Source organism: Macrotis lagotis, chromosome 1 (genome assembly GCF_037893015.1).
Source record: "Macrotis lagotis isolate mMagLag1 chromosome 1, bilby.v1.9.chrom.fasta, whole genome shotgun sequence".
NCBI classification, from domain to species: domain Eukaryota; kingdom Metazoa; phylum Chordata; class Mammalia; order Peramelemorphia; family Peramelidae; genus Macrotis; species Macrotis lagotis.
This window is the reverse complement of record NC_133658.1, coordinates 148768024-148781294: the sequence shown is the minus strand read 5'-3', so window position 1 is coordinate 148781294 and position 13271 is coordinate 148768024.

The following is a 13271-nucleotide window of genomic DNA, read 5'->3' as shown; positions in this document are numbered from 1 at the left end:
ATTTTATTTATAAATTCAATGAATTTCTATGCCAAAAATAACTGCTGTTATTTTGTTTACTTTGTATTAAGAATTGTCTATAAAGACTTACAATTATTGAACATTAGACCTTGAAGTGACTTTGGAAATCATTTAATTTATTCCCATATTTTATAGATGTGGAGACTGACAGTCCAAGGGGTCAAACAAATTATCTAAGCTAATAAATGACAATGTTGAACTTCAAACACATGTCTTCTGACTCCAAGTATACCAGCACATACTACTTCTCACATGCTCCCATTGATTCACAGGCCCTCTAATTTCTTTTATACATGTTTCATAAATATTATCCTATTCCTTCATTGAATATGTCACTCTTATATGCATGACATTCCTTAATGGCTAACTGTAAGCCCCTTGTGGATAATGACTAGGAAAAGAAATAAGCCTAATTTTATGTTGCAGGCATTGTAATAAGCAATTTCCAAATATCTTGTTTATTCATCACAACAATCCTGCAAGGTAGGGTTCTTATTTCCATTTTACAGTTGATGAAACTAAGGTAAAGAGAGGTTAGTGACCTACTTGGGGTCACACAGCTAGTAAGTGTCTTTAGTTAGCTAGTGAGTGTCTTTAGCTAGATTTGAACACATGTCTTAAATTTCTATGCCTTTTCCACAAGACTCAGAAGAATGCTAAGCACCATGGAGAAGACATAAAAATATGACAGCATTATAAGGTCAGAAAACAGCATCATGGTGTAGTGGAAGGAACACTGGTCTCAGAAATTTGCAGACTGGATGTCACTTTCTACTTATTTAATCTTGAGCAATTCACTTCCTTCTGGGAACATCATAACCCTAACTGTTCCTTTAGCTTTGACATTTTCTGAACCCTTTTTTTCTTTTTAGGTTTTTGCAAGGCAAATGGGGTTAAGTGGCTTGCCCAAGGCCACACAGCTAGGTAATTATTAAGTGTTTGAGACCGGATTTGAACCCAGGTACTCCTGACTCCAGGGCCGGTGCTTTATCCACTGTGCCACCTAGCTGCCCCTTTCTGATCCCTTCTAATAAAATGTTCAATAAAGATTGGTCAATCGATTGAGTCACAGAAATTACAATAGTTAATGGTAAAAAGAAAGCCCTCCTGAAGAGTATATTTATTGGGTAAGATAACCAATGAAAGGATGTTCACCAGATAGAAAGGGAAAAACTCCAGGTCAGTTGCTTCAATGTCTTCTTGAGTAGAAAGGGTGTCATATGCTTTGAGATATTCTGTTCTTTTCATGGCTTATGAAGTGCAAGAATCCCTTAAAAGAACCTGTCAAGTTTAACTTTATAGTCATATATATATATATATATATATATATATACACATATATATAATGTTGGGAAGCAGCCAATTTATTAATGTGTACATCCACAAGCATTTTGTGCAGACTAACATTGTGCTACACCTATCCATAAGTAGACCACAAGTCAAGTGCATATTTAAAATAAAGTCAGCTCCAGTCTATTGTATCCATGAAAAAAGGAGTCAGGATATAGAAGACCCATACACTGCACCTGTAATTTCCTGTAATTGGTCAATGGACTTCATTGTTCCATGATGTAAATGAGAAATCATTAATGTAGTAGTAAAGGAGGGGGGAGGTGTAACAGAAGATAGCTTAATGCTTTCTGAGGAAATTGGCACTTCAGTGCTCTGTTGTAATATGCACTAGGCTAATTTCTTGGAGTTACTGAGTGAATGATGGATAGGGATTGTTAAATGGGCACCATGACAGCAATAATAAAGATGGTACCAGACAGAAAAGACCTTTGCTCTCATGTCCCATTCATGCCACTGTGCACTTGTTTGACAAAGGTATCTCTGCATTCTCACCCATGACTCTAGAGTAAGAGACATTCTAGCTCCTAAGGCTCTTTTGCTTCATTCATTGCCCTCTTCAATACCTCCCCTTATATTAATTTGATTTACCTAAGCAAAGTACAAGTCTAGGAAATTGAGCTACAAGGGAAATTGAACTTAAAAGCAGAGATGCAATTTCTTCCCAGTTTGAAACTTTTCATTGCTTCTAAGTGGTCAGCAGTCATCACTGTTTCAGGGCACTGCAATGTCAGGACAGACAGCCTTATTATTTAATTGATTTTCATTGTCATGCTGAGTTTATGGCTGCAGCAAGAGGCAGATGGGATAAGGATGGCTTGCTTTAATGTTGTTGAGATACACAGACCAGAGGAAATGTGCCCTGAGTAATCTCATCATGTGAGTGGAAGAAAAAATATATGGAATGTTAGGGAGGGTTCCTATTTGAGAAACTGGTTATTGGGAAGCTGAAGATTATCTCTGATATTATTGGGGTAAGAGTAAAAAACAGACAGTTTTAGAATTAATTCAAAGGACTTACCATTCTAAACACCATGTGCACAAAGTTAAATACATTCAGCAATACTTTCCTAATTTTTGTCATCTCTTCTAAATGTTTACCTATTTGATTCAAGAGATATTTAAGCTCCTACTATTTGTGCTAGATATTGTACTAGAAACTAGTGCTACAAAAATACAGAGACCCCACTCCCAAGGAGCTTCAAAATGTAATGAAGGAGAAGATGTACACAAACAACCAGATTTCTAGGACCCACCTTCCTCAAGTATAAAATGATAGATTAGACTAGAACCACATCCCTGATCTTAGAATTCTAAAACCCTAGATACTAGGATACTATGATAAGTACAAAAAGGAATTCTAGGCATAGTGCTATGAGAAATTTGAGAAAGGAGCTCACTTTTCCCTAGTACAAAGATGTAGGAACATCAGGGAAGTCATCATTTGTCACACCTTGAGGAAGAATGGATCTAATTAATGGAGATGTTGAGGAAGAGGAGAATAGCATAAGCAAGGGCAGGGATGGATATGGCAGAGAGAAGGATGAGAACAGGGTTTAGATAATTATCCAGCTGGTCTGGGGCATAAAGACAGTAAAGAGTGTGAGTACAAAATTATTGGGGCAGGGGGAGCTATATAGAAGGCCCTGAAAAGCAAGATCTGAAGTTTATATTTTATTCAGTAAGGAACCACTAGAGTAGTATTTGGTAGGGGTTGTTGTTGTTGGTGTGGTGGTGGTGGTGGTGATGGTGATGGTGTGTATGACTATAAGGGAATGATTTAAGAATAGTATTTTATTACTATGATTATTTGGCCAGTCTACTGAAGAATGAATTGAATAGGGAAGAAACCAAAGAGAGGAAGAATAGTTAGTACATTATTGGTATAACTAAAATAGGGAATAACTCCATTATTCTAGGTCCAGCATAGGTGGGTGCTAACTGTAATAGTCTAGAAATTTAAAGAAATATCACCTAGCCCTCTGAACCCTAAAAATTACTCTTAGAAGCATATTGACTGAGAATGGGTCATTGCAGTATCTAACTAATTCATTCTGCCTGTCCTTTAACCTTCATGTTGTGAATTCTGCCTCTCAGGGCAGGAGTAGCACACATTCTCTGTACTCAAAAGAGTGGAATCATCTTGGTGGGGGACACATACTATAGAAATATGAAAGTAAACTGGTGGCCTGATCTAAAAGTGAATTCCAGAGCAAGCTCATTTCTAAATTGTTTTGAGAATTTCTTATGATTCAGTAGAATGGGGTTTGTTAGCAATAATCTGGGTTCAAAACCCAGTTTTTCCATTTATTACCATGAATGACCTTGTGTCCCTTTCAAGAATGAAGGAGGGGGCTGCTGGGTAGATAGAGCACAGTAGATAGAGCCCTGGAGTCAGGAGTACCTGAGTTCAAATCTGGCCTCAGACACTTAATAATTACTTAGCTGTGTGGCCTTGGACAACCCACCCATTGCCTTGCAAAAAAAATTAAATTAAATTAAAAATTAAAAAAATTAAAAAATGAAGGAGGATTTTTTCTTATGTATACAGTTTTTTTATTTAGTAATTAGTCTTCAAGTACAAAATCTCCAAAGTCTCTTCCACCTCCAAGTCTCTGATCTTATGATCTCTATAACGTACCTGCTTAAGGAGGAACATTAGGAGTACATAGGAGAGGGAAATGGTGCCACTAGTTATTATCACAAACCATTCATCTCTCTAAGATACTTATCTCTAAGGCTATTATTATCTTGTTTATTTGTTTATTGATTCATCCATCCATTTATTCTTTCATTTATTGTTCCAGATTTTTGCAGAGACATTCTCACCGTTCATTGTATTCTTAATTGCCCCTAGAGAAAAGGAACAAGTATAACATGGATATTACTTTACATAATCCTCATTTTAAACAGAGTCTGCCACCTTCCCTCCCAACCAGCCTCTTGCAAGTGATCAAAAAATGGCCAGATTTTCATTTCTATTCCTTTCCTTCTCTTCTTTCTTTCAAGTTAGGATGTAAAGAGTGGAGTGCTCAAGGACAGCAAGAGGGAGGAGAAAGGTACAGAAAGAATATGATTAATTTACAAAGTGTTGACAATAAATTGAATAAGGAATCTTTATAAGGGGTTTTAAAATGCTGGAATCTCCACTGTAAAATGCAATGTACTTAGCATGATGCAGTTAAATTTTTATTAACTATCTGCAAATTATCTGCTTTGTGGATTATTCACATCAATTAAGTAAAATTTTTTTAAAAATCCCCAACTAACTTTTCCCACTGGGTCATCTCTCCTCACTGTCAATGGGCATGGAATGCAAAAGTAATTTTCACATAAAATTCTTTTAAACAAAGGATTCAATATTTATTAAGAGGAAATAATAAATAAATGAATTCATAATAATAGTTAACAATAGGCTGAGTAACTAAGAATCCTGTTGTCTCATTTGATCCTCAAAATCATCCTGGAAGTTATGTGCAATCATTACGCCCATTTTACAGATGAGGAAACTGAGGCAGACAGCACTTAAGTGCCTTGTCTAGGGTCATGCAGTTAGTGTCTGAAGCTAGATTTGAACTCAGATTTTGCTGATTCTAAGCCTGGCTCTCTATTCACTGTGGCACCATCTAGCTACAACTAATTTATAAATCAATGGATTTTTAAAAGGTATTATTCATGTTGCCACTTTCTTTCCTTGGATACAAGATTGAAATATAAAGATGGTATGGAGCAGTGAAAACCCACATAAGATTTGGTATCCTATCATCTGGATTTGAATCTTGCCTCTAAAACTTATTTTTTTTTTAACTTGGGCAAGTATTTTTGCGTCCCTTGGCCTCAGATTCCTTGATTATAAAATGAGGGGATTCAATTAGATTATCTCAGTGATCTCTTCTGGTTCTGCGTCTGGGATCCTACCCTAACCTTAAAGGTTTCCTGTTATTATGTAGTTCTATAAACAGTAAGGTATTTAGTACAGTCAAACATTCCTAAAACAGATGGAGATGGTGGGCTGGGAGGGAGAGAGCCCTCTCCTGAGGGCTTCTGTAGGAGTCCTATCTCAGAAAGAATCAAGGGCCTAGAATCTAACACTACCATTGTAGCCCCACTTACAGTTTTCCTAATTCCTAAAAGGAAGAGTTTAGTTGTTGGTTAGTTGTTTTTCAGTCATGTTTAACTCTTCATCAGTCATTTGGAGTTTTCTTGGCAGAGATACCAGAATGCTTTGCTGGTTTCTTCTCCAGCTCATTTTACAAATGTGGAAACTGAGGCAGATAGGATTAAGTATCTTTCTCAGGGTCACACAGCCAGTAAGTGTCTGAAGCCATATTTGAACTCATGAAAATGTTTCTTTTTGACACAGACCTGGTGCTCTACCCACTAGGGCATCACCTAGCTACCAAAGTGAGAATATCTGAGTCTACACCAAACAAAGCCTGTATTTTACCAGAATCCTTCAAGTTTTTAAATCTTTCACTGTTGTTTTTGAATATAGTTACAGCCAAAGGGATGTTTATATGTGATAGGGTGGGGTGGGTGAAGGTACCCAATATATTAAATATATACTTATTCAGTATTTCATAACTTCCCTATTTTGATTATTTCCAATTTATCCTATAAATTGTTTGTTCATGCCTATTTTTTTTTACTAGTTGTTTCCCCCTTTAGACTGAGTCCCTAGGGAGCAGGGACTGCCTTTTGCCTTTCTTTATAAGTTCAACCCTTAATACAGTGCCTAATACAGTGTTAGTGTTTAGTAAATGTTTATTGGCTGGCTGATAATAAATTTCTTTGTTTCTAAAGGCAGTAAATCTCTCACTCCTGCCCAGTTCCTAGTCAGCTGCCACAAGTCATAGAAGTGAAAGCTCTGATTCTCCTTGCTTTCTCTCCTAGAGAGAAGAAACTACTTTCTCTGGTTTAGAAAGAGGATGAATTTGGAAAATACCTCATGGGATCTCAGAATCTAGACTAACTACAGAAAGTAAGAGGCACAGCCAGAATAAAATGTCTTTTTCTAATAAATCAGCAAGAATTTATTAAGCATCTGCCACTCTGCTAGGCTCTGGGGAATCTAAGTCAAATGTCTTTAAGGAATTTATGTTCTCTCAGGGGCTATATTATGTATACAATCAAATCCATACAAAATATATAATTATGTTTTAAATATAATTTCAATTATATTTTATAAATGTATTGAAATAAATTTTTTATAATTAGAATCTAATATTTTAAATATAATTACATTTTAATAAAAGATATTTTGACATATACAAATTACAAAATATGTTGATAAATATGTATATGAAACAAAATATTGTGAAATGATAATGAAATGATACAAAATAAAATATAAAGTATTATGCACATGCATACACATATGTGTATGTGTGTATATGTATATAGAACAGTATAAATTTGTTGGGGAGGCACTTCAAGAAGGACAAGAGAAACTAGGTATTCCAAGAGGCAAAGGTGAGAAGGTAGCATAGGGGATAATGGTCTATGAAAAGTCATGGAAAAGGGAGATAGAATGTATGATAAACAGTACCTAGACTTGCTGGGAAGAACCCAAAAGAGGAAGAATACATACTAAGTCAACAAAGATAGTTTGGAGATAGTCTGGATAGAGTTTTGAATGCAAAATACTATAGGTGTTAGGGAGCTACTGGTGTTTATTGGGTAGAGGACAGACCTATGAGTTGGAATATTACTTGGGTAGCTATGAAGAGTAAGGTTTGCAGAATAAAATGGGGAGGCCAACAGGAGACCAGGAACTAGAATGCTGACCATGTATTTGGAAAGAAATAGAAAGTTGAGAGAGATGGAGAAGTAGCACAAAGAAGATCTAACACCTGATGGGATGCATAAGGAAAAGTGAGAAGTTTGGAGGAATTTCAGATTTCTTGACAATAGAAAGGGAATATTTTGGGCTAACAGTGAGATCAGGGGGTAATTGACACCCTGATGGAAAGAAGGAGCACGTGCATGAGAGTTGAGATTAAGGCATCGGGGGTATTGAGGGAACTGCAAAGTTTCTGACTTCAAAAAGTTGGAGAGCTGAGCATTTAAAATTCATGAAACCTCCTCCTCTTTCTTCAAGTCCTCCTCATACTCTCTTGCCCTCCATAACTACTTATCAATATGCTCAGTAATGTAAATAGATCTCCTTGTAATACTTTCTCTAAAGAAAGATTTTAAACCCTGTTGAGTGGCATTTGATATGATAACAATATATTTGTTTGATAGGAAACTGTTTTCTAAGACTTAAGGTCTCCATAATACTTCTGATCAGACCCACAATGGCTTTCACTTTCCTGATCATTATTAAATTCCCAGTGATTAGGAAACTGGCTGATGTTATTGATTTAAGCTCTTCAAACTAAGCTAAGCTTAAGGGCCCTTTCACAAGGCACAAAAAGGGCATTTGATATTGTACTTTACCTTTCCAATTAAAGTATTATTCACAGCCAAGGAATGGATAGCTAGTCATTAGGCATGGACTCTAAGAGGGAAAAGGCTGAGCATAGGAGAAAGCTATTTGTCAGATAAATATTATGAGGGCCTTTTAGGTTATATCTAGAATCATGATAGGGAAGGATAGGGTGAGGTATGGAAATCCCTATCTCTATTTCACAAGGAACATCTTATAGGAGACAAATATATGAGAGTATTTTTTTTATTTAGATATGTGAGAAAATAGTGAACGAAGGATGTGTCCAGGAGACAGAAAATTCTTTTTTTAAGGTTTTTTGCAAGGCAAACGGGGTTAAATGGCTTGTCCAAGGCCACACAGCTAGGGAATTATTAAGTATCTGAGATCAGATTTGAACCAAGGTACTCCTGACTCCAGGCACAGTGCTTTATCCACTCTGCCACCTAGCCGCCCGAGACTAAAAATTCTTAAGAAAGACTTTGTTCTTGTTGTCCAACTCTTTGTTAACCCATTTGGAATTTTCTTGGCATTGGTACTAAGATGATTTGCCATTTCCTTCTCTATTTTATTTGATAGATGAGACAATTGAAGCAAACAGGGTTGAATGACTTGCCTAGGTCATACAACTAGTAAATGTGTGAGAACAGCTTTGAACTCAGAAAATTGAGTCTTCTTGACTCCAGACCCAGCACTCTATCTATTATGTCACCTAGCTTTCCCTTAGGGAGAGAAGACAACACCATAGAATCTCTTGAAAATACCTTTTCAAAGAAAAAGGAATATAATTTTTATCCTGAACAAAAAAGACTGACATTTCTACAATGTTCCTATGGCAGCCAGATGGCCTAGTAGACAGTGTTGGACTTAAAAAGTGCCTGAATTGTACTGAGCTTTCTCTGACTCCAAGACTCTGAGCAAATCTCTTTACTTACCTCAGTCTCAGATTCCTCATCTATAAAATGAGCTCCTACTTCAAAGGGTTATTGCAAGAATCAAGTGAGATGAACTATTTAATGTTTCTCAAACTTAAGGCTCTATAAATGCCAGTTATTGTTATAAGTTATCCTCAAGTAACAAGAAATTCCAAACTTAAGCAATTATATTTAATTTAATAGAATTCTTCTCCTCCCCCACAAGTTAGCCTAAACCCTTTCTCTCCCTAAATACCTTTGAGGGTCATGGTCACAAAAGGTTCAACATGGTTCCATGTAAGAGGTTGCATTTCAGCAGCACAAAGAGTGTCAGTACTTAAACCCCTTGGCCAGCTTCCTAGTTCTTGAGATGTTGCTGGACAAGAGAAGATAGAATACTATAGATTACCATTCATTCATCTTCTCTCCCTCCTCCTTTCTTCTTCTTTCTTCTTCCTTGTACCTACCATGTGCCTTGCAGCAGTGGTATGGGAGGAAAAAAGAGAAGACTTAGAAGATCCTTGACTCTAAAACACTATTGGAAAAAGAGAACATAAACATTTGATCCACTGGAGAAGGAGGAAGAGAAAAAAAGGAGAAGGAGAAGAAAGAAGAAGAAAGAGGAAGCTAAGTGGCACAGTGAATAGAGCACCAGCCCTTGTGCCAGGAGGACCTAATGTGGCCTCAGACATTTAATAATTACCTAGCTGTGTGAGCTTGGGCAAGTAACTTAGCCATTGCCTTAAATAAATATTTTTTTAAAAGAGAAGAAGAAGAAGAAGAAGAAGAAGAAGAAGAAGAAGAAGAAGAAGAAGAAAGAAGGAGAGGGAGAAGAATGGGAGTAACAGGAATAGCGATGGTGATGGTGGTGGTGGTCAAGAAGGAGGAGGAGTGGGAAGAAGAGGAGAAAAAGAAAGAAGAAGAAGAGGAAGAGGAAGAAGAAAAGGAAAAGGAAGAAGAGGAGGAGGAAGAAGAAGGAAGTAGAAGGAAGAAGAAGGAAGTAGATGGAAGAAGAAGAAGGAAGTAGATGGAAGAAGAAGAAGTAAGTAGAAAGAAGAAGGAAGTAGAAGGAAGAAGAAGAAGAAGGAAGTAGATGGAAGAAGAAGAAGAAGAAGGAAGTAGAAGGAAGAGGAAGGAAGTAGATGGAAGAAGAAGAAGGAAGTAGAAGGAAGAAGAAGAAGGAAGTAGAAGGAAGAAGAATTAGGTATCATTCATTTAGTATTTACTATGTGCAAGGCACTAGGCTAATGCTTTACAATTATTATCTTATTTGAGCTTCACAACAACTTTGGGAAATAGTGTTTTTATTATAATTATTGAAGTAGAAACAATAAAATCTATGGTACCAGAAGGGAAAGAAGATACCTGGAGGAGGGGGGATGTGAGTCAAGCTTTGAACAATAGGTAAGATATGAAAGGAAAGCAAAGGTACAAAAGAGAGAATTGAAATGCTATGTTGGGGTAGGGATGCAGAGTGGAGAATAAATATATCAACCTGTCTGAGGCAAAGGGTTCAAGCTGGGGATTGATAGGAGATAAGGGTAGAAAAGTACTAGAGGCCAGATTAGAGAAGGCCATGAATGATTAATGGATCCATGTCAACCTAGAGGGAAGAGTTAGTGGAGTGCCAGAGGGCTTTGTCCTTGGGCTTGTTCTGTTTAACATTTTTATCAATGACTTCAATAAAACAACAGATAGCATATTTTTTGAATTTGTGGATGACAGCAATGCCGGAAAGGATAACTAACACATGAGACTAGAGGATGGGGATCCACAAAGGACTCAATAGGCAAAAGCTTTTGGCCAAAGTGCTGAAATTAGATTCAAAACATCAAATGTTCAAGTACAGGGAGATGTGACTAGACCATCATTCATGTGAAAAGATCTAAGGATTTTAGTGGACAGCAAAATCAATGTGAGTGAGTCAACAGTGTGACATGACAGTAGGAGGAAAATGAATTAAAGCTTAGCCTTTAATTAACAGAAGCATAGTGACCAGAAAAAGGAAGATAAACTTTGCCCATATACTTTGCCCTGGTCAGACCATATCCCATAGAGGCAGTTAGTTTGGTTCAGTGGATAGAGTGCTAGACTTGGAATTATAAAGACCTGAGTTCCAATCCAACCTCAGCTATTTAACCTCTGTTTGTCTAAGTTTCTTCATCTACAAAATGGGGATAAAAATAGCAGCGATCTCCCAAGGTTGTTAAGAGGATCAAAATGAGATAGTATTGTAGAGAGCCTTGCAAATCTTAAAATACAATATAAATGCTAACTATTGGTAGTCTATATTATTCTTTCAATTATGGGTATTGCATTTTAGTAAAGTCCTTGATAAACTGGAGTGCATCCAGAGTAGTATAATAGGGATAATGAGGGAACTCAGCGAATCAAAATCTGGTTAAAATCAAGAATAATTCCCATGGAGAAGAGAAGGCTTATGATATAAGAATGACTAGCATTTATATAGTACCTCCTGCATAAAAGACATTTTGCTAAGCACTTTACAAACAGATGAGGAAATTAAGAAAGAGCAGTATGGGGGATAAAATGCTAAGATTGGAATCAGGAATAGCTGAGTTTAAATTTAACTTCAGATACTTGCCAGCTGTGTGTCTCTAGGTAACTCCTTTAGCCACAGTCTGCCTCAGTTTCCTCAACTGTCAAATGGAGATGATAACAACACTGTGGGGGATTGGCTTTTTTACAAAGGCAATGGGGTTAAATGACTTGCCTAAGGTCACACAGCTAGGTAATTATTAAGTGTCTGAGACTGGATTTGAACTCAGATCCTAGTGACTCCAGGGCTATTGCACTATCCTATACCACCTTTTAAATGTTTTTCTACCTCCTTCCCTTCCCTCCCCCTTCCCCATGATAGCAGGTAATCTATATATCTTATACATGTACAATCATGTTTAACATATTTCCATATTAGTCACATAAAAGAAGAATCAGAATTCCAGGATTGTTGTTAGCACTTAATACAATGCCTGTCATATAATAGGCATTATATGCTTATCCCCATCTTCTCCCTCTCCTTTCCCACACAAAGGTTTGAGTTGCCTAAAAACATGTAACTAGCTAATAGCATAGACCACACTTGAACTCAAGTCTTTTTTTTTAGGTTTTTTGCAAGGCAAATGGGGTTAAGGGGCTTGCCCAAGGCCACACAGCTAGGTAATTATTAAGTGTCTGAGACCAGATTTGAACCCCGGTACTCCTGACTCCAAGGCCAGTGCTTTATCCACTATGCCACCTAGCCGCCCCAAATTCAAGTCTTCTTAAGATCTGGCCTAACATTTTTCACTGGCCTAGATGAAGTTGCCTAGGTGAAGAACAGGATATTTTCTGACAAAGGCTTAAAGGTCTGTGATGTAAACAAGGAGTTGACTTGCCCTAAGTATAATGGATGGACACCAAAGAGAACCAAATCTCAGCTCAGTAGGAAAAACAAAATCTTCCCAATCAATAGAGTTAATCAATATCTATTCCATCAATCAATTTTCATGGATTACTTTGGAATTTAACAAGTTCCTATGAGGGCAGGGTTTAGATTAAGATTGGTTGATCCTTCTGCCTCCTAACTCTGAAGTTCTATGAGAGCCAAATCAAACAGCTTAAATACTCCCAGAAAGAAGCACAGAACTTGTAGTCATAAGATTTGGATTCAGATCCCTCCTTTTAGGGCTTGATACTTACTGAAACCAATCAACAGAAGAAGGACATTGGCAATAAGGGAGCTAGGGAAAGGCTTCTTCAAAAAAGTAAGATTTTAATGAGTGGCCAGACTTCAGAAAAGCATGCAAAGACTTGCATGAACTGATTCTGAGTGAAGAAAGTGAATCCAGGAAAACATTAATAGCAACAAAGTATGGTGATCATCTAAGATGGTCATAACTTCTCTCAGCAGTTCAGTAGCCAAAAACAATCCTGAGAGACCTGCCATCCACATTCAGAAAAGAACTATGGAATCTGAATGCAAAAGAAAGCATATACTTGTTCATTTTTTAAAACTTGTTTTATTTTTTCTCATAGTTTTTTCTTTAGTTCTGATTCTTCTTTTACAATGTGACTAATAAGGAAATATATTAAATATGATTGTATGGCCTATATCAGATTATTCACTGTCACAGGGAAGAGGAAGGGAAGGGAAGGATGTAGAAATAGGTGGGACTCAAAAGCTTACAGATACATGAAAGTTGAAAACTAATTTTGCATGAATTGAAAAAATAAAAAAATAACATTTAAAAGGTAAGATTTTAGCAAGGAGTAGAAAGAAGCCAGGAAGGCAGAATATGAAGAATTATGAAGGCAGAATATGAAGATTAGAAGGGAGAACATTTCTAGAGTGGAAATAGAATTTCATATGCTAGGAATAGCAAGGAGGTAGTGTCCCTGGATCAAAAAATGCGTGAGGGGATATAAGGTATAAGAACACTGAAAAAGGGGAGGTTAAGAGGGTCTCAGGCTGCCTTTGAAAGTCAAACAAGGAGCAACTAGGTGGTGCAGTGGATAGAGCACCAGCCCTGGAGTCAGGAGTACTTGAGTTTAAA